The following is a 21,822-nucleotide window of genomic DNA, read 5'->3' on the forward strand; positions in this document are numbered from 1 at the left end:
GTACAACTTCTAGAAGAAGATGTTGGAGATCATCTTTGCAACCTTTGGGGCAGGTATTTCTTAGGACACAGAAGTCACTAACTAGACAATAAAAAGCTAATAAATTTGACTTCATTAAAATTTAAAACCTCAGCTCTTGGAAAAACACTGGGTTTTGTTGTTGTTGTTGTTTTTGATGAGAAGGCAGATCACAGACTGGGAGAAGGTATGCTCAATACATCTATCCAACAAAGGGCTTATCTCCAGAATATAATGAACTTTCACAACTCAATACTAAGATGAACAACTGGTAAAAACATAGTGATAACTGGAACACACACTTCTCAAAAGACACATAAATGGCCAGTAAGTACGTAAACAGACAGATGCTCAACATCATGAGTCATCAGGGAAATTCAAATTAAAACCACAATGAAATGCCACTTTTCACCCACTAGACTGGTAAAATTTAAGTGGCTGATATCACCAAACGTTGGTGAGTTTGTAGATTAACTAGAAACTTCCATAACATGGCTGATGGAAGTGTAAAATTGTACAACCACTTTGGAAAACAGTTTGGAAAGGTTTTGTTTTGTTTTGCTTTTTTTTTTTTTTTTAAATGAAGTTAAACATACATTAACATATGGTACAGTATTTCCACTTCTAGGTATTTACCCAATGAAAACCCAGATCTGCACAAAGACTTGCATATGAACGTTCATAGCGACTTTATTGATAATAGCCCCAAACTAAACCTGAATGTTCATGAACAGGTGAAAACTGCTACTACTGATATCTAATAAAAGTGACATAGCCCTAGCAACGGAATACTCCTTAGCAACGGAAATGAACTCCTTATACACACGATAACATGGATGAATATCAGAGATACTATGCAGAGTGGAAGAAGCCAGACAGAAAAGATTCCATGCTTTAAAAACCCATTCATATGAATCTATTCATACAAAGTTCTAGAATGGGAAAGACTAATCGAGAGGGGCAGAAAGCAACTCAGTGGTCATGATGCTGGGTGGAGGGGGGGTGTTGCAGAGAGGAGCAGGGGAACTTTTTGATGATTAGATCTAGAATACGTAAAGAATTCTTGCAACTCAAAGAGTAAAACGACAACCCATTCGAATATTGATGAAAGATTTGAATAGACATTTCTCCAAAGAAGATAGACAAATGGCCAATAAGCACATGAAAATATGTTCCCCATCATTAATCATTATGGAAATGCAAATTAAAACCACAATGAGCTACTACTCTACACGCACTAAGATGGCTGTAATAGCACAAAAACGAGTGTTGTAAGGATGTGGAGAAACTGGAATGCTGATGCACTGCTGGTGGAAATAAATGAAAAATGGAGCAGCAGCTGTGAAAAACAGTTTGGTAATTCTTCAATAAATGAAGCATAGAGTTACCATATTATCTAGCAATTCTGCTCCTAGATACGTACCCAAGAAATTGATAATATTTTTACACACAAAAACTTGTTCATAGCAGCATTATTCTTAATAGCTTAAATGTAGAAACAACCCAAATGTCCATCAACTGATGAATGGATGACAAATGTGGGATATCCACACAACGGAAAATTATTTGGCCATAAAATGAAATGAGGTTATGATACATGCCACAATATAGATGAACCTTGAAAATAGGCTAGTTGAGTAGAAGAAGCCACCCAGACAGAAAAAGCCACTTTTTAATATGACTCCATTTTTTGGGAATGTCCAGAATAGGCAAATCCATATGGTCAATAAGTATGTTCGTGGTTCCCAGGGACCGGGGGTGGGGTGGGGGGTGGGGGATGGGGAGTGACTACTAATAGGTGTGGAGTACCTTTTTGAGGTCTTGAAAATATTCTGGAGTTAGATAATGGTGATTCTACAACTTTGTGAATATACTAAGGGCCACTGAACTATAAAACAAAAATGGGATAAAGGTATCTATTTGCTTTTATGAAATCATCTAATGTAAATAAATATGATGCTCTGAAAAATGATAAAAGACAAAGAATGAAATAAAAACCCTTCCTGTAGAAGTCAGATGAGTCCAATTTCTCTAATCATACTGTGGAAATCTTATCTCTCCAAAAGGTAGAGAGAGAAAATGTGGGTAGATTATCTTTGTCTGGTGCCATTAACAACTGGTCTAGAGCTAAAAGTGACCCTAACTCTTGTGCGGAAGACAACTTGTTTTATTTATAGCCACCCATCCACCAGGAAGTATGTCTTTTCAATGATCTGCTCTTTACCTACATGGATATTGGCACGCCACAGTGTTTAGTGGCACTCTAGCAATAATCCAACAATTATTCTTACAAACAGGCAAACTTTAAGGGAAGGAGACTGATCCCACTAAAGAATTTTACTTGGTTGGAGCCTTGAGACATAAAAGTAGTAAGAGTTCATTTGAAGCACATGGTTGTCCAGCAAGTCTAATCCTAGAACTATGCAGAAATTACTTGATGACAAAGAAGTAATTTAATGGTCTAACAAGTGCTTTCAAAATTATTCCCGATGTTGGCAACTTTGAGGGTACAGTCAAGGTGACACAAGCCAAGATGTAACCACATCATCCGTTGGATTTTTCTGTTATATTGGCCCTTAGTTTTGTTTATCTTGGCCACTTGGCACATGTTTGTGAGGTCCATATTGTCTCATGATCCTCCTCCCAGGAAAACAGGGTAAGTCCTTCATTAGAATCTTTATCAGCAAAGGGGAATTGAAGAGTCAACAACAGTTTCAAATGTATCACTGCAAGTAATTTATTGGATATGAGGTCATCTTCGTTTTGCTCATCGAGGAGATCTCTACTCCAGTAAAGCACTTGGTGGTTCCTCATTTCTACCCCCACTGCTACTGCCCCGGTGCAGACCACGTCATCTCTTACCATGTCACACCCTCGTAACTCACCTCCCTGCTACGATGTTTGCTCCCCTGTAATCCATTCACCTATCAGTATGGACGTCTGAGCACCGCATGCCTCTGCCTGAGACCCTTCAGTTATCTTTTCATTGCTCCCTGAATAGAAGGCAAATCCCGACCGTGGCCACAAGATTGGAAAACAGACTTAGATGTGCGGCTATAATCAGACCTTGTTGGGGTCAAAATTTCCTTGTAGAGACACAAGAGCCTGAGAGATGGGGGTTTCATCTCTACTTACTTCAGATCCTTTTCTATTTCGCTTCTTGATTGCAGAAACTAGTAAACACTTTGTCTAATAACAAAATGGCATGTTTTACAGTATCAGTTATGCTAACCCAGTTCTGAAACAATTGCAAAGGACTTGAGTTTTTTTCCTCTCTTTTGATCTTTAACCCTTTCGCCATTTACAGGAAATGATGGTGTTACTCACACTTAGTCATTTTCTCTGGAAACGCATTTAGAAATGCATTCGATTTTCTAGAGAAATCTGATAACTGAAACATACAATGTAGAACAGCCCTATCTCCTCACCCACCCAAACAAACCAGTATACCAATTCCATTCAATCCTGCGCCGAGGGCAGGGTTTTGTGAAGTAGCACTTACTGAACATTATCTAAATTAGTCATAGACCACAGACATAATTATATTCCGCTTTTGACCATTCCCACCTGAAAACAGCTATCAGCTCTTAGTAGAAATATGGTCTGAGCACCAAAAACTTAAACATGAAGCAAAAAATTAACTGCAAGATGGCTGAATTAAAAGGCAATTTATCTTGTAAACTCTTCAATTTTGGAAGAAATTTTGACCTTTGAGGAGGAAAAAAAAAAAAAAAAGCCTCGTTCCAGAGTTGCTTCTTTTGGTAAAGCTTCTCAGGTTGCCCAGAAAGCAAATATAGTACTATCATCACAGAACGGTGTTGTAGCCAAATGCCTTTCCACATCTGTTCCTTCCACATTACTACCCCCACAACGGCCACGTGAGTTTCTAGGGCAGGTAGGAACATTCCTTTGATGGGGAGGAGATAGAGAGAGGTGAGGGGATTTGCCTGAAGTTACAGTTGGATGAGACCCCGCCCAACAGTGACCCAGAGGTCAGAGGCCTTGGTCCTCGCCCTGGCTGTGACGACCTTCATTCTGGACAGTCTCATGCTTGCACGTAGGGGGAAAACCAGCTATCATTTAAACTCTGTCCCAAATGACAGGAACCACACTGACCTAGAAAAGGAGAATTTGGCAATTCCAGGGAAAGGTGTAGCTCTAGTCATGACTTCACGCAAAAGGTCAAGTGATGTCACCAGGACCCAGTTTCTCTTTTATCCTTTGGTTCTCTGGCCTCTGACTTGCTCTGTTTTCAGACAAGCCTCTTCACTGTGGTAGCGGTTTGGCCCCTACGCTTTCAAACCTAATCTTCCAGCACTTTAAATCCAGTGAAAAAGAGCCTTTTTTTTTTTTTTTTTTTCCTCTGGAGGCCCAGTCTAGGTTTTGTTGTGTCCCATTGGGGGACCAGTCAACATGGTCAGAATGGCTAGGCTGGGACCGTGAGATGTAGGATCCTGTGGAAGGAGCCTTCAGGGAACCCCTCAGCTTCTTTAGTAGAATGAAGGCTTTGGTTTCTCTGTTTCTCTGGGATTTCACATAGTAGGGAGCAATACTTTTCCATGAGGAAATCAGGGTTTGTGAGAAAAGAAGAATGGCTACTGGGTGGGAGAAAAAAAATGCACCACACTTATGCTTTAGTAGCCTGTTCATATTTGGAAGCGTCAATTTTTTTTTTTTTTTTAATGGAAGCACTGGGGATTGAACCCAGGACCTCATGCATGTTAAGCACGCGCCCTACCACTGAGCTATTACCACTCCCCTGGGATTGTCAAATGTGAAGAGAATCTTTGCTTCATATTTGGCTTCCAGAGCCATGCCAGCTGTCCCCACTGTGAGGGAGTGAAGCTGGAAAAGGCTGGAGAGGCTGTGCCCGGCTTATAAACACCATGTTCAACCTCAGCAAACAACTTTTATCATCACTTAATAAGCTCAAGAGACCCAGTATCCCCTGGCATGTGTGCAGGGTAGCAGATTTCACCATCCAGAACCAAGATGCCTCTTCCATGAGCTAGTCTATAACCACTAGCGTAATTAAACTGCTTCACTGTTCTCCCCGGTGACAACTGGTAAATTTGTATCAGCCCCTAATCCAAAGGGAATTCAGACCATGAAGAGATATTATTCTTGGAATGTAATAGGTTAATAGGAGTACAGTTCAATTTAGGATCCAAAAAGCATTATGCTTTTCACACTACACATTTTCGTTATATTTTCATTGCTAAATGCAACGGTAGTGAGATTATTATATATGAAAATAGCTTAGTTTTATTAGTCAGGATGGGCTAAAGGAAAGGGAAAGGGGCTTTTGCCTATGCCAGACTTTTGCGACCCTTAATTTTTAAGTTACCTAAGATTACAGAATTTTTTTCCATTTTACACTTTAAGGTTAGTTAAACCAGGAGACGTTGTTGGGAAATTCCTTAAGGTAATGACAAAGCACTTAGAAAGCAGAACCTTGCAAAGAAGGCTCCTCACCTATGACCCAGATCTCAGTACCATGCTACTTCTGCTCTAAAAATGTTCCCTTCCCCTTGGTGTTTCATACTGACATCAATGCCAAAGGACAAGTTCACATTTCTGTAGTGGATGCTGAGGTTTGTATGATCAGGGTTCAGAGTAGCAAGCAACCAAAGCGTACGTTGTATGATTTATTCTTACGGAATTTCTGGCAATGATGCAGAACTTTGGAAACTGAGCAGAAGCAAGGGAGGGAGATAGCAGATGGACCACAACCGAAAACGAGCCACAAACCCAGTCTGGTGAGGACCCTTTTGCCATTGATACCGAACATCCCTGGGTGGAGTTGGCTGCCACTGGAAATTGGACATCACTGGATTAAGGTTATAGGATAAAATACAGGACACTTAGTTAAATTTGAATTTTAAATAAACAATGCATAATGTCTAAAGTGTAAGTATGCCCCTTGCATTATTTGGGACATACTTAAAGTATTTATACTAAAAATTGTTTATTATCTGAAATTTGAATTTAACTGGGTTTCCTGTAATTTCCTTTGCTAAATCTGGCAGCCCCACACTGGATGTACCATTATTGCTGGTGTCACTGATGTCCTTGGAAGCCAGCAACCACCTGCCACTCAAATGGATTTTCCAGGAGGTTCCAGGCTTTCTGCATCATGGGTTCTAAAAAGAACCTGACCGAGACAGTGGTGTGTGATCAGTGGAGCCTCAGTTATATGCCCTTGCTCTTGCTGAGAGGGAGGTCAGAAAACTGATGGGGTTTATATCATTAATGCCTCTGTCTTCCACTAAACCTTAAATTTCTCAGACATAGGGGTGGGGCAGGAGTCAGTTTCAGATACTAGGGGAGAAAAAAAGATAAATACCTACCTTATTTTCTCTTTAACACATGTTCCTTTCTCCCCTCCTTGTTGTCTAGTGGCCTGTGAGTTGGGAACCAGGCATGATAATATAACTCCCTTTGCCACTTTGGTTCAAGGCCCCAGATCTAAGCCAGTTAACAGATGGCGTCTCCTTGATGCCCAAGGTTGTTTCAGGATTGGGCACGTGACCCAGTCTGGGCCCAGGAGATGAGAAGAAAGTTCTCTAGAAGATTCTGGGGACGTTACCTTATTCCTGCGATCTGCATTAAGAAGTAACCTCATCTTTCTCCAGATACTGTTCTGTGTAGTCGTGAGGCCTGGGAATCCTGAGCCATCTTGCTTCTGGCCTGAGATGAAGAACATGGGGAGAGAACAGGGCAGAAAGCAGCATGGTGATTTCAGAGGAGAGGAGCTGGAGCCACTGGGTGAAACTCCACCCCCGTCCAATGCCTCTCCGACATCTGGACATTCAGTTAGGTGCATCAGGACATTTTTGTTTGGCTTATGCAGCTTCAAGTTGGATGTTACAGTCCTTATAGCCAAAAAACAACACAACTAAAAAAAAAAAAAAAGGTTCATGAATATGTGAGTCGTTTTTGTCCACTTATCATTTGGTGAATTCTGGAAGTTCAGCATGATGTGTTTTGATTAAACTCGGAATTGTTGCTCTCATGAAAATGTGAGGCAAAGATTAGTATTTAAATTAATGCAATACAAACAACCGGAGATCTGCTTCATTCAGCCAGGGAAAGAAGCAGTTTATAACGATTGCCAGGATCTTGCTCTTTTTGCATGAATGCCCCGAGAGGATGGGCCAGCCTCTCAGCGAGAGAGATACATTTAAATTCTGGGAAAGGCCTATGGTACAAACATAAACAGAATTTCAGAAAACATTCTCCTCCCTCCGTTTTCTTTCTTCATGGGGTGGATGGCTAATGCTTTGGCTTGCCCGGCAACCCTCCCCATTTCTTTGGGTAATAACACCCTGCTTTTCCTCTGGATAACTCTCTCTCCTCTACTCATTGTACTCCTGTTGGGACCAACCGTCTAGGGGCCACACCTGCTCCCTCCCACCAGGCCCGAGGGTGGGCAGGTGATTCAGGCCAATCAAACTCTCTCAGAAGAACTCAGCTGTCTAGTGGGGTGATGCAAGAGGGAAAATCATGGGAGTCACTCCTAGAGGGATTTTCCATGGGCCCTGCTTCTGAGATCCCTGGAAATCCTAGATTCCCATCCTACCTAAGGCTAGATTCTGGGGGCCTCCCTCGTGGCTTTGCTTAAGGTAGCCGGAGTGAATTTCTCTTGCAGGGTGCCAAAATGCTTAGCTGATGCTTGGCACCCAAACCACCCTTAAGCACAACCAAGTCTGCATATGGGAATCACAGTTTCCATTTTTACTAGGCACATGTGAATATCAGCCTGACATAAACCTGTTTATAACAACTTCGATTGTGTGCCTAAATGATCACATAATCAATTAGTGACAAAACTTTATTGGGAACTAAAGTATTAAAGTATTTTTATGATTCAAGGAACACATATAGCACTACTGTGTCCAAGGCATTTGTTTGTTTTGTCGTCATCATAATCTAGTGATGTAAACATCATCCTTATCCCCATTTTACAGATGTTGAAACTGGAGCACAGAAATGTTAAGTAACTTGCTCAAAGTCACACAGCTGGTGAATGGTAGAGCTATGATCCAAACTGTGACAATCTGACTCTAGTCCATCTGTTGTGTAAAATTTGGCATCGTCAGAATGCTGAGACCGAAACTATAAAACCGACTTCTAATGAATAACATTAGTTATCTGCAAAAAGCATCTTAATGCTAGACTATCTTCCGGTCCAGAAGCAAGAGAGATAAACAGAGTTGGCAGAAGCCCCTGGGTTCCGACTTTCAATTTCGGAGCCAAATGAAAACTGCTTCGGGTTTCCAGGGGAAAAAATCCTCATCTAATTAGTTAGCAAGCATGAACTAAGTCCAAACACCTGCTACTGTTTTTCTTTCACAGCTGCCAGGTGCTCCACCAACAGCCTTGGATCAATACGTAATTATAATGGAAGCAGAGTATAATTAATCATAGAACTTTGACTTACTAAGTTTATTTCCATTAAAACTGTCCCATAAAACTGGGATATTTTAAACGCATAGAAAAAGGGCAACTATGGCTTTTTTACACTTGATTCAGCTGTGAGTCATCTCCATGGTGTGAATCCTCTCATCTCAATATTATTAACTCTTGTAAATATCTACAGAGTTATTCAGCCATTCATTCGACTAAATGTGGTGAGTACCTGCTAGGTGCCCAGCACTATCCTGGGCACTGGGTTGATGGCAGTGAACAAGTAGATAAAAATCCTTGCCCTCATGGAGCTGGCGTTCCAGTGGAGAGTTACACCTCTCAGCTGCACAGCTGAAAAAGCCTGAATTTCTCCCGACTCCTGATTGTTTCCATTAGTAAAATGAATGGATGACTCAGTTCATCGAGGGCTGTGCTGAGTCTGTGCGACGTCAGCTGAGCTGGTCCTTCCAGGGGACCCCAGAGAAGGACACTGAGGATAAAGACTGCCTGGCAGAGGTGATCATATCTGCTGGGAGATGATGATTCATTACTGTGTGCCCAGGCTTTCAGATGAGTAATCCATGTGCTTTGTATATTCAAACGCACTTAATTCTCACAGCAACCTAAGATCGAGAAGCAGCAGCCCCATATCGCCTGAGGCTGCTGCCTGGGACTCACCCTTCTTTTTTCCTCCCCCAGAGGCATGCCCTTCCCTTCACCCCCACATCTTGGTTGTGAACTTCTTGCCCAAGGACTATAAAGACTAACCAGTTTGAAAATGGAAAACCAAGAACCAACGGGTTCTTCTCAAAATACCAAACGGTCTATTATTTCAGGGGAGTTAATTTCAAAAGGAAAATGGGTCAAGCCTGGAAACACTTACATGGCTCCTACGGGTGAAACAAGAGCTTGGGAGCTGGTGAAATACGGCCAGGAAAGGATGGTGGCGGGTTTCCCGGAGCTGCAAAGAACTCTTCGTTATAAGCTTATCATCCTGGTGAAGCCGCTCCGCCCACCAATGGGAGGTTACTGCCTAGAATTCTCTGCAGGTGTCCTGGGTGGTCATGTCAGCCCAGACGCAGCCGCGCTTCAGGAGCTGGGTTCAATCCCTGGTACCCCCTCCAAAATAAATAAATAAACTTAATTACACCCCCCCAAAAAAAAGGATAGGTTGCTGGATGTTCTCCACTGAATTATAGATCCAGGTGTGTTGAACTGGACCACACACATCACTGTAGTAACTATTAATGGAGATGATGCTGAAAGCACAAGACCTAGGCCAAAGCCAGGGGATGGAGACTTGCGGGAGTAATCTCTTTACCAAAGAACAAACTGCAGAAGGGACTTGATGCTCTAGGAGCTGATGGACACCTGACAATGGAGGCGAGTCTCTTCTTGGGCTCCAGCTCTGAAACATGTAAACATGAAGTCACTTGAAATGCCTTGCCTGAAATTGTAAGGCCAGAGGACAGTGGCCATATGTTTTTGTCAATGAGACACCTCCCCTCAGGCTTCCTTCACCAACACTTTGTATTCAGCTTAGTTTAACGTAGATTTGAAATGAGCTTTTTCATAAAATAAAAACTATGCAGAATGTAAATAAAGAAGTAAAAACTTGCCAATGCACTTATTTTCACATATTAATTTCTCTGAATCTGAGGGGAGTTTAAGAACCTGTGCCTCTCCTAAGTGTGGTCAGCAGGGCAAGGCGGTGCTGGGGATGTCACCCACAATGTCACACACAGGCCTGGCTGTTCACATTTTCAGCATCTCAGTTGAATGACGAGCATGGTTGATACTGCACGTGCTGCGGTATTTGTTGTTCATAACATCTTCCCGGTTCTCGGCTGAAACATACTGACACCAGCCGGTAGATCGTGTTGCAGAAGTGGGGCCAGAGGCATGGAAGAGAGTCTCCCGGGTAGGGCTGGGGGCGAGCGGGGCACACACAGCGGAGTGTTCCTGAGATGCTGCTTGTCTAATCCTCCGGATGGACAGAGGGCAGTTTTGTACAAAAAAAGCCTCAGGGATAAGAAACCTTGTGTTCTCGTTTAATTGGTAGGTTTGTTCTTCCTTAATGATACGTGTCGTGTCTTACTATCAAGGGCATCTTTGACTTGATAAGATACCAAATTATTATACTTATATGCTATATATATAATGTATGTAAAAATATTTTACAGATGAGGAAGCTAAGACACAATAATGTGAATTAACTTGCCCCAAATCCCACAGCTAGTAAGTGGCAGAACCAGGATTTTATCTTGAATGTCGTTGATTCAAGGTCTAAACACTCAGTTAATCATTGCACTACACTATTCTTCGTGTTCATGCAGCTGGTTGAGGAAGGTTTTTGCAGCCCTATTTACTCAATTAGCCAACCAACTGATTCATCGGGTGCCCCACACACTGGGGACAGGTCCAGGAGTGAGCAAGAACTTGGAGCAATCCTTGCGGAATATGTAACTTAACAAGGGAATAGGTCTTAATTGCATAACCATAGGAATAAGTGTAAAGGTTAAAAAAAAAAAGTTTCTTCTGTGTAGCACAGGGAACTACGTTCAATATCTTGTAATAACCTTTAATGAAAAAAATATGAAAATGAATATATATGTATACGCATGGCGGGGACATTGTACTGTACACCAGAAATTGACACGTTGTAATTGACTGTATACTTCAATAAAAAAATTTTTTTTAATTTAAAAATATTTTTTAAAAAGATGCAACTATGCACTCACAGGAAGGAGAACTCTGCAGTGCTATTAAAATGTGAAATGAGGGACCCTTTATAAGCTGGAAAATCAGATAAGGCTTTGAGCTAAAGGTAAATAGGCAAAGAGGATGAAGGGCAAGGCATCCCAGGAAGAGGAAACAGCATGTGAAAAGGGCATTATGGCAGAAAGACAGCGCTTTCCCAAACAGGAAAGAAGCTAGAGTGTGGCTGGTGACTGTGTGCGTTTACGTGGGGTCAGAGTGTTAGGAGATAAAGGTAGAGAATTAGAGCGGGGTAAGATCACACACAGCCCTGCATCCATGTTAAGGATGTAAGACTTCATCCTGAAAGCAACGATGCTTCCTCAGAGGTTCAGGGTCCATATATATTGTCCTCTAGCTCTAATTCTATGCCAGTCAGTCTGAAACTGTCCCAAAGGCTAATTCACGGTCTGTGGACAGGAATAATTTTTCTGAAAGCCTTTGATAAGCAGCTGTACATGGATAAGGTACAATGATTTCCCCTGCTATTCAAAACAGCTCTCTTTGCTCTCTCTGATGGTGAAACTCCAAATAAGATGAAACTTACCCATAAATAAGGGATCTGAAGCCAAATTTCGATATGGCAATAGGGCTCCTCCAACAAAATACCCCAGGCTGGGTAGCTTGTAAACAGCAGAAACTTCTTTCCCACAGTTCCGGAGGCTGGAAGTCCAAGATCAGGGGAGGGCCCTCTTCCGGGCTGCAGACTTCTTGCATCCTTACCTGACAGAATAAAGCTCTGTGAGATCTTTTTCATTAGGGCGCTAATCCCTTTCATGAGGGCTCCACCCTCAGGACCTAATCACCCCCCAAAAGCTCCCCCTACTAATACCAGTACCTTTGGGGGTTAGGATTTCAACGTATGAATTGGAGGAGGGGGAGTTGAACAGACATTCAGACCACAGCAGTGGTTCTCTAGATTTGTAAATTATTTTGTGTAAAAGGATAGTTGAAACAAAGTTTATTTGTCTATAAGCAAACAGGTGGCATAGGTGTATGCAATGTAGCGAGACCGTATATATTAAATGTACCATAATTAATTCGAAGATGCATTTTTTTCCCACCGAAATTAGGGTGTGTCTGAGAACTGAAGGCATGTCACATATTAATTGTCAGCATTTTTCTTTCTTAATAATAACCTTACCATTGACAGTATCTCAGATTCAATGAAGTAAAGGGTAGAAATTCCGAGAAGCAGAGCCTAAGACAGGTATAGGGGTTTATATAATTTGTTGAGGGTGCTCTTTCTAAAAAGCCTGTAAGGGAGGGAATAAGCAGCAGAGGGAAAAGGGACAGAATCAAGCAAGGTCTCAGGTCAAGGCTAGCCTCTGATCCGTAGGAAGTGGGCTCTGGAGCACAAACCCCACGATAGCTTTACTCCCAAATTAGTCACTGACTACAGGCTGCCTTTAGAGAGGTCATAACCTCCTGGGCAAAGAGCTCCCATCAACTGAGGGTAATTGTCAGGAGAAGGGAGCCATTATCAGCCGATAGCCACAACAACTGGGGGCTGGGGACCTCCCCTTGGTGTAGGAATTTGGGGGACATTACAGCATCCGCTCTAGGTGAGACTGTGTGATTTGCAAGTCCTCAATAGTCTGCTTAGAGTGGACTTACCACCAAGTGTCCTAGGGCTGTTTCTTCCAGGTGCCCTGAGGACCAGGCGACCAGATGCTGTCAGAAGCCACACACGCCACAGGCTCAGAGCACTTCTGACCTATATGTAGCAGATCTAGCTCCCAAAGGACTCCACTGACTCTTAACGCCTGGGCAGGGTTGGGGAGAGAGGCAGACCAGAGGTGAAACCATAAAGCGGGGCGTATCTTCTCTGTCCCCTGCCCTACCTTTTTAGAATCTCGTTCCCCGATCCTAGCATCCTTTTCTCTTACCCTCTTCACTACCACATTGCTTCTACCTGATCTCTAACTCTGAAATACTCTCAGGATGTTTCCTTCTCCAAGCACCCCTACCCCTCTAAGAAACTTACCTTTAAAAAAAGTGTTATGAATTTGCTGTGTTACCACCTGGGTATATTTACATTTTAAAGACCACTGGGAGCCAATACTGTTTACTATAAGGAAATGAATAACTGTTGGTGTAATTTAAGGCATCGCGACTCCTGTAAATTGTTCAACATGGATGAGGTCCTCATACAAACTATAAACATGGGGTGACAATAAGAAAACTGAGAAAAGTCAGGAAAAATCTAGTTCTGCTCTCATCAAGCCAGGCTGTTACTCTTAGCTAACCCCCCCCCCCCCCCCCCCGTCTCTTGGCATTGTCTGCACAACAGAGTAGCTGGTGGGCATTCCCATGCTGCATCAAGGGCGTAGACAAGGATGGAATCATTCCTGTATATTAATCTCCTCCATCGCAGTGATAACAGAGAGTCACAGTAATGATAAAACCAATAATTACTGAATGTTTTCTAGGTGGCAAGCTCTTTTTAATCCCCAAGCCTTGTAAAAGAAGTTGTCAGTGGCCTTTCTGGTTACCAAGAGCTAAACCTCAACCTTGGGATCCTTTTTCGCCTGGATTGGCTGGAGTACACATTACAGCTGACCCAGAAATGAATACTCAAAAGATGCGAAAAAAAATAATTTGACCAATGCATTCTTTCATAGACTTAGCCTTGCGGGGGGGGGGGGGGGGGCGGGCTCTGGATCAGCTAAAGAGGATGCAATGACCAAACAGAAGGAAAGGATCTGAAAGGGAACTTAGAGACCACACAATTCCAACTTTCTCATCACACAGGTGAAAAAATTTCATCCCAGGTAAAGTAAATTGCTCAAAGCCACAGACTTCCAAGAAGATGATTTGCGGATGTGTGTGTGACACCCTTATAAAGGCAGGTGCCAGTGAGGACTTTGCTAGGTTTAAGTCAAGGGATCTTAATATGAAAATGCAAATTTAACAATAGCTGTAGTTAATAAAGCTAGGAACGAATAAGGATTTTAAGACTGGAGAACGTCTTCTATATGGTGCACATTCATTTGCTGAGTGTAGATATCAATCACTCTGAACTCGCGTCTTGAGTAGCTGGTGAGAGGGGCAACCACCACCTCGTTGAGGTGTGTTCCCAAGGGTGGGCACCCGTGATCAGGCACACATCCAGTAGAACATCTTGGCGGGAACTGTGGGGAGAGCAGTTTTTATACCCAAATTGTTCTTTACTATTTCAAGAAATGCCGCCTTCTTTATTTCTCTAGTATTTCTTACCTGCCCAAACTTAGTCTGTCAATGATTTGTGAATGATGGTGTGCAGCCCACCAGTCACCTCCGACACTTAATTTTTGGTCTGACCCTACCCTATTTGGGGTGAAATATCGTCATCTTTATGAAAGGCAAGAAAATACTGAACAGTTAAAAAACTTCGGTCTCTTTGAGTGTCTATAGGATGAAAAATCTTTATTGCTCATTGTACTAGAAGCTGTTGGAGGATATAAAAGAAATTAAACAACAGAATTAATTCAGTTCATATGTTCTGAGAGACTACAGTCTGGCTGAAACGTGGAAATGAAAACATAATCGTCCTCATCATCATCACTGTTACCTTTGAACCCTTGTTATGGACCAGGCCCCATGCAAAACACTTCATGTACATTATTTCATTTAATACTTGCATCCACCTTCCAAAGGTACCCATTATAGCCGGGTTTACAGATGCGAATACTGAGTCCCAGAGAGGCCTCAGCCCGGCAGTGGTTGAGTCACAACTACGAACCCAGGTCTTTCTGACTTTAGAGCCTGTCATTCTTCTCCCAGTGCCCTCATAGGAACGCTTTAAAGCAAAACACGGTGATTCATTGGCTACCTGATTAACAGGGGCCAAACTGGCCCCGACATGGTGGAGACCTATTCTTGGCTGCTGCTGCTCATTCTGCTTGGCTTTGGATTCAGTAGACCAAGTTCTCACCCTCATAATGGGACCTGTGTGGGAGCTGATTGCAGACTTGTAAAGCCTTGCACCTGTGCCTTGTTATTGTGTTAAAGACAAGCTGGAGAATCACGTGGACAGCTTTGCGCCCTCCTGTGCGCCTAGTCTGTAGGTAAATGTATTATATTTGAGCACGTTCTCTTTCCTCCTTCCAAAGCTGCATTTCTAAGTTGGAATAGAAATGAATTCCTGGTCTGACTTGAACTCTTAGGGTCTCCTGTGTGAGTCTGGGCAGAAGCCATCCATGCAGCCATTCCTCCAGCTAGTAGTTACCACGCTGCTACTACATGCTTGGTAATGTCCTCGGGACTGTTCACACAAGGATGGAAAGCCATAGCCTTTGTTTTAGGAAGCTAAGTCTCATTGGAGACAGACACAGGGTTGCCAGATTTAGCAAATAAAAAATACAGGACACCCAGTTAAATATTGCACGGGACAGACTTACACTAAAAAAATTATCCGTGGTTTATCTGAAATTCCAATTTGGCTAGGCACTGTGTATTTTGTCTGGTAACCGAGGCAGACATAGAAATCCACCACACCCCACAAAAGATGTTGGCTGTAATGGTTGTGCACCCACTGCTCCAGAGACACACAAGAGAGGGTATGCTTTCCCTGTCTGGGAAAACCCAGGGAGGCATCATGTGACTGTGTGGCCCATTCGAAGGAATGGTGTGTTTGCTGGATGATCGTGAGTCAGATTTGACAGGCAGAGGCGGGGGAGGAATTTTCAGATGCAGGGAAGAGTAGAGAGTTTGAGATAATGCCAGGGGCGGACAAGGGCAATGGGAGAAGGGCTAAAATAAACACGAGGGCCAGATCATGGATGGAGAGCTTTGGCAGAAAGATGAATGATTCACGAATTCATTCTGCCATCAGTAGGAAACCATTCAGTTTACACTTTTTCTTCTTACTGTTTCATGTAATGAGACTTTGGCTAAGGAATGTTTCCCACAATGGAGGCCATGGACCAATGTTACTGTGAGGGATAATTTCAGGTAGTAATTTCTGATGACTTGGGGTAGTTTGGGGAAGGCAGCATGAAATAGCCTTGACTCACGCAGGGAGCGTGTTTTTTTTTTTTTTTCCAATTTAAAACTCTTATTTTTATGTGTACACTTTTTAAAAAATTAATGGGCTTTAGTAGGGGGAGGGTATAGCTCAGTGGTAGAGCACATGCTTAGCATGTATGACGAGGTCTTGGGTTCAATCCCCGGTACCTCCATTAAACAAACAAACCAACCAACCAACCAACCTAATTAACCCCCCCCCCCCAAAAAAAACCCCAAAGAAGCAAAAACAAAAAACAAAAAAATTAATGGGCTTTATTTTTTAGAGCAGTTTCAGGTTTAAGAGACACTAAGTGGAGGGGGCAGGGTGTAGCTCAGTGGTAGAGCACATGCTTAGCAGGCATGAGGTCCTGGGTTCAGTCCCCAGTACCTCCATTAAATAAACAAATAAGTAAACCTAATTACCCCCCCACCAAAACAAAAACAAACAAACAAAAAACCCCCAAAGAACAAAACCAAAACCAAAAAATAGGCTTTATTTTTTAGAGCAGTTTTAAGTTTAGGAGACATTAAAGAAAGTCTTAATTTGGTGCTATTTTATCTTTACCACCTCTCTAATATAGTCATTCTTCCTCTTGGAAGAAAGAAACCCCCCCCCCCCCAAAAAAAAGGGAGAAGGGAATGGAGAAGAAAGGGAGGAGGGGAGGGGAGTAGAGAGCATTAAGCCTTTGAGTCTGTGACAAGCCACATGCCGAGTTTCATCACTGAATCTTTTTCTTTCAATGTATTTGCTTATAAAGGCCTCTTCCACTTCTGAGCCCAGCACCCCTCTTCTGCTTAAGATGTGTTGATAAAGAGATTTGTTGCAAAATAAATGTACTCACATACAACAAGTGAATAGCGTAAGTGGGTGATAATAAAAGTGGCAGGCAAATGACTAAAGCTTGGAAAACTCTGGGCTAAGGAATCCTGCCTAAGGTTGCATTCTTACCCGGAGGCAAGTTCCCACCCAGCCTTTCAGGAGCTGATGGAGGAGTTTTCCAAAGAAAAGCCCCATTGTTTTTAGGAGGATGAATAAGGCTCACCTGGGGCATTTATAGAACTCTAGCATAGCCGGCCTTTTGTATCCAAGGGTTCTGCAAACCAGCTGCAGATTGAAAATATTTTTTGTAAAAAGGTCGGGAGGGTACAGTTAAGTGACAGAGCACATGCTTAGCATGCACAAGGTCCTGGGTTCAATCCCCAGTACCGCTTTCAAAAATAAAGAAATAAACCTGTTTACCTCAAAAAAGAAAAAAAAAAACTCAATAAATAAAGTCACCTAGAAAATGTAAAAAAAAAAAAAAGAAAAAGAAAATTAAAAAAAAATTAAAAAAAAATCTAGAACGTTCCAAAAAGTAAAACTTGAATTTGCCACATGAAAGCAACTATTCACATAGCATTCACATTGTATTTACACCTATTCGCATAGTAGTAGATATTATAAGTAATCTAGAGATGATTTAAAATATCCAGGATGGTGTGTGTAGGTTACATGCAAATACTTCACCATTTTATATAAGGGACTTGAGCATCCATGGATTCTGGCATCCAAAGGAGGTTCTGGAATTAATCCACCACAGATACCGAGGGACAGCTCTATTACTGATATAGGTTTGCTTGAGGGTTAAATGAAATAGTATGTGAAATTCATGAGGCTCATTATTGATCAAAAGAGCTGCAGATTTTTTTGGTCATTCTTCTTTGGTGCTAATGCCTCGTTGATGTTTGTAATTAATCCTTTGAAGCACTTTACCAGTGGTGCTCACATGTGAGTGTGCGTCAGAATAATCTGGATTCTTCCCACAATCCCCCCACCCCCACCCCACCCAGTGTCTGATTCAGGAGGCCTGGAGGCAGGGGTGTGAGAACATTGCTAACAAGTCCCCAGGTGATGCCCCTGGTCCCAGAACCTAACTTTGAGAACCCCTGTACCGGGTCACCTCTGATGAAGATAAAACCCTTACAGCAAAGGTTTTCAGTCGTGACTCCCCAGAACCCACAGTGAGGAATGTATTTTACATCATGACCCTAGTATAAACATACATGTAGCTAAACGAGTTTTGTGAAATAAGACTTAATGTTAACTTCTGTAAATGCACTCCAATTTTTTGTTTTAAGAAAATGCTGACCCATGACATTGCATTTTATGAACCATTATTGAGTCATATCTCAGCTAGAAAACAGTTAGTGCTTGATAGCCATTGTGTTGGTAAAAATGCACACCTCCGCATTAAATAACATGGCAAAAATGAAGTGACATCTCATTCTTTGTTCCTCTCACAATAGAAAGGCCATTATCAAAGGGGGGGACCCCTCTTCTACTCTTGGGCAAGAGAAATCATGTAGAGACCTTGGCTGCTGAAAGGGAGATGGAGAAGACGTTGGTTTGCAGGGAACTGTCTGGGGCTCTGACATGTATCCTGTTATACTGCTGACAGGGAGAGCAGGACTGAAATAATAACGAAGAAAATGAAACATCTTCCTGCTCCAACATGCAGCGACGCTACAGAACGTAAAACATCCATGTCACATCTGGGCATGGAACTCATTCCCCACCCTGCTCGTCCTCTCTAAAGACGCTTTTACAGAGGCCAAAAGTTGACTCACTACAGGTAGTCCTTGACTTTCATTGGCCTAATGTGTGCATAGTCCATGTTTGTGCACACAACTCCATCCTTCCATTGCCACCTGCCATATAATGATTTCCCAGCCATCTTCTCTACAGCACCTGTGCTCTGGGGATGGGTAGAGGCCTTAACCAAGGTGATGGGAATGAGAGGCTGGAGCCTGGGGCCTGGGTCCCGTTACTGGAGTGCTTGCACCTCAACAAACATTTCCTCGAGCAACAGAATACAAAGAAACCATAAGGGACTAAAAATAGCTGCACACATGCGCAGTTGGGGTATTTATGAACAATAAGCAAAAAGGCCACAAACTGCCATTTCTGAGGTGCTGAGAGCAAAAGCAGGGTGCTGTGCATGAGCCCTGCACACAGCATCACCAAGGGGGTGGGCAGGCCACCTAAGCTACACCTCCTGCCTGACCTATGGACCCGCCCCGATCCTCACCCCATTTAAAGAACCACCTTGCCTTCCACTCAGGAGTGAGCAAAGACAACTGCTTCTTGTTTTTATTCCCTTGTGCTGCAGCACGAGTCCCAGTAAAGCCTTGCCTGAATTCCTCACCTGGCCTCTTAACAATTTCTTTTGATTTAACAGCCCAAGGACCCAGATTGGTAACAGGAATATTCGCTCCCCTGCACTAGCGCAAGTGCTGGTCTAGGCCAAGGGTCTCCATCTGGCCCACAGCTCCCTGGCCACATCCTTTGCCCTTCCAGCAGCCTGGCCCTCTAGAACGGTCTAGCTCCAAGCTGAGATCCCTGCCATGGAAATCTTGTCCGCCTCGCTCAGGTATCACCTGGGCTCCAGAATGGCACGTCTGGGGAATGTGGGAGGGTGACAGGTCCAAGACCCCCTGGACTCTCACTTTGGTGGAGAGAGGAACTCCTTTTCCTCTGTCCTGGTACACCTGGGTCCAAAGATTTAAAGATTAGAGGCCATAAAACCTTCCATCCTTGCTCTGGTGCTGAGGTCAGGCTGATGAGAAAGAGAAGTAACAGGTTTGATTTTGTTCAAGCAAACAAGCAGTGAGATCCCTCAAAAACAAGGCACAGCCTTCTCAACCCCCACTGAAAAAGAAAAAGCCGGGTTTCCCTCTTGGGGGGTGTCGAGCCAAAAGACCCAACTCAGGCAAAGAGCAGAAGGAAGGGCTTCTCACTTGCAGCAGGTAAGGAGAGCACCGGGGATCTTTCCCGGAGCAGCCTCTCCGCGAACAGCAAAGCTGGGGAAGTTTTAGGCTAAGGTTACCTGCACGTGCATCAAGGGGCCTGAGCAGAGGCGACGTCAGCATGGTTCAGATGCAAAGCCCTCCAGAGTCCAAGGTTTAGTTGATTGAAGTCTCGAGGGTCAGAAAAGGTCAACGTCACCGTTCCTTAGGTTCTGACCGGTCTGAGGTCTTAGCACATACTTACCCTCTTCCACCTGGGTGGGGGGAGGGGCTTAGTTCCCGCAGAACTCAAAGATGTATCAGACTGTTATCTATATCCCTTGAGGAGGAACCAGGACTTGATTTTATCTGTACCGAGGTTGCTTTTCATTCCTTTGTTTCCTTCAGATCATTAATTACTGAGACCTGTTCAAGGGCAAGCATTGTGTGGCCAGGTTTAGATCACAAAATGCTTTAGGCCAAAATGGCTTTTCTTCTGTCAGAAATTGGATCTGGTTCGTTTCCTCCAGGGACCCCTGCCCTAGCCTGTCTGCTTATAGCATCACCTGCAATACTTCAGATTTTTATTAACAAAGGAAAAAAAAAAAAACTTTCTTGGAACCAAAACGCTCTTGTAATCTCCAAGTCCCAGTCTGTTTAACTTTGTGACCTGTAATTTTCATAAAAGTCTTCCTCATTCTTAAGCCCTCAGGTCAACAGTCATTTCATGGGGAAGTGAAGTGCTTGGTAACTTCCGGCCTCGGTTAAATCTAGGTCAAATAGGGATGCCCTGTGCTCACCAAGCATAGTGCTTCTCCTTGGCAGTCCTGTCAGAGAGGCATTTATTTTTTTTAAGTAAACTTTTAATTTTGGAATCATTTTGGATTCACAGAAAAGGTACAGAGATGGTAAAAAGAGTTCCTGGATACCTCTCACCCAGTCCCCGGATGCTAATCAGTTACCATGGATGTGTCAAATTAACCACCGCTGGTACGTTACTGTGGACTAAACTCCAGATTTTATTTACACTTCACCCTTTTTTTCCACTTACGTCCTTTTTCGGCTCTGGGCTCTAATTTAGGGTACCATGTTGCATTAAGTTTCATGTTTCCTGGGTCTCCTCCAGTCTCTGCATTGGGCTGGACACCAGAGAATTAGAGTAAGAGAACACGCTCCCTTCCTATGGGAGAATCCCAGGCTAACCATCCTAAAAGTCAAGATAAGCAACTTGAGGTTGGACAGAGATCGAGAGAGCTCCATGCTCCCTGCTGGAGTCCTCTTGTTTGTTCTTTCCTAAGGAAGCAAGCATCGATTAACTGATACTGATACAAAGGGCTGAGATCGAGTTATCATTCAGAGTAAATAAATCATTCAGAATAAATAAAATAGCCTTTTTGTGACAGTTTGCTTAGGGACTTGGGTTCCCTGAATTTACCCTTTTGCTATGGCGCTAACATTGAATTGGAAGATCAAGGAGCCTGAATGCTCCAGGTGCATGTTATCTCACATTTTAATGTCTCTGAAATCCAGATGCGTCTGACAACGAGTGGCACCTCACAGTCATGGTTGACAATGGGCAGGTCTGACAGAGTTGTCATTGCCTGTGTGTGCAGACTTGGCCAGGGCTGTTCAGGTGTAGTCACTTGAATCAATTTTGGAGCATCGTTGATGCCATGTAGGTTGAGTTTAATTGCGGTTTCAAATGTCTTTTAAAAGAATACACCGTCAGTAGTGAAATGAAAAGTTTACTGAGGATGCAAAAAAGCGTGAACACACCACAAGAGGATACACACTGGGGACGAATGAGGGACTAGTCATTGTTGGAGGCAAGACCGCAGATCCCTATTTTCTCGGAATGGAGCAACCCAGGGCTTTACAGGACCC

The 21,822-nt window shown here is 43.1% G+C and overlaps 1 pseudogene; it reads left to right on the forward strand.

Moving 5' to 3' along the window:
- The first annotated feature begins 9,205 nt into the window (after nucleotides 1–9,205).
- LOC116152555 (ADP-sugar pyrophosphatase-like) lies at nucleotides 9,206–9,886 on the forward strand (annotated as a pseudogene).
- The last annotated feature ends 11,936 nt before the right edge of the window (nucleotides 9,887–21,822 follow it).

Source organism: Camelus dromedarius, chromosome 10, assembly GCF_036321535.1.
Source record: "Camelus dromedarius isolate mCamDro1 chromosome 10, mCamDro1.pat, whole genome shotgun sequence".
NCBI lineage: Eukaryota > Metazoa > Chordata > Mammalia > Artiodactyla > Camelidae > Camelus > Camelus dromedarius.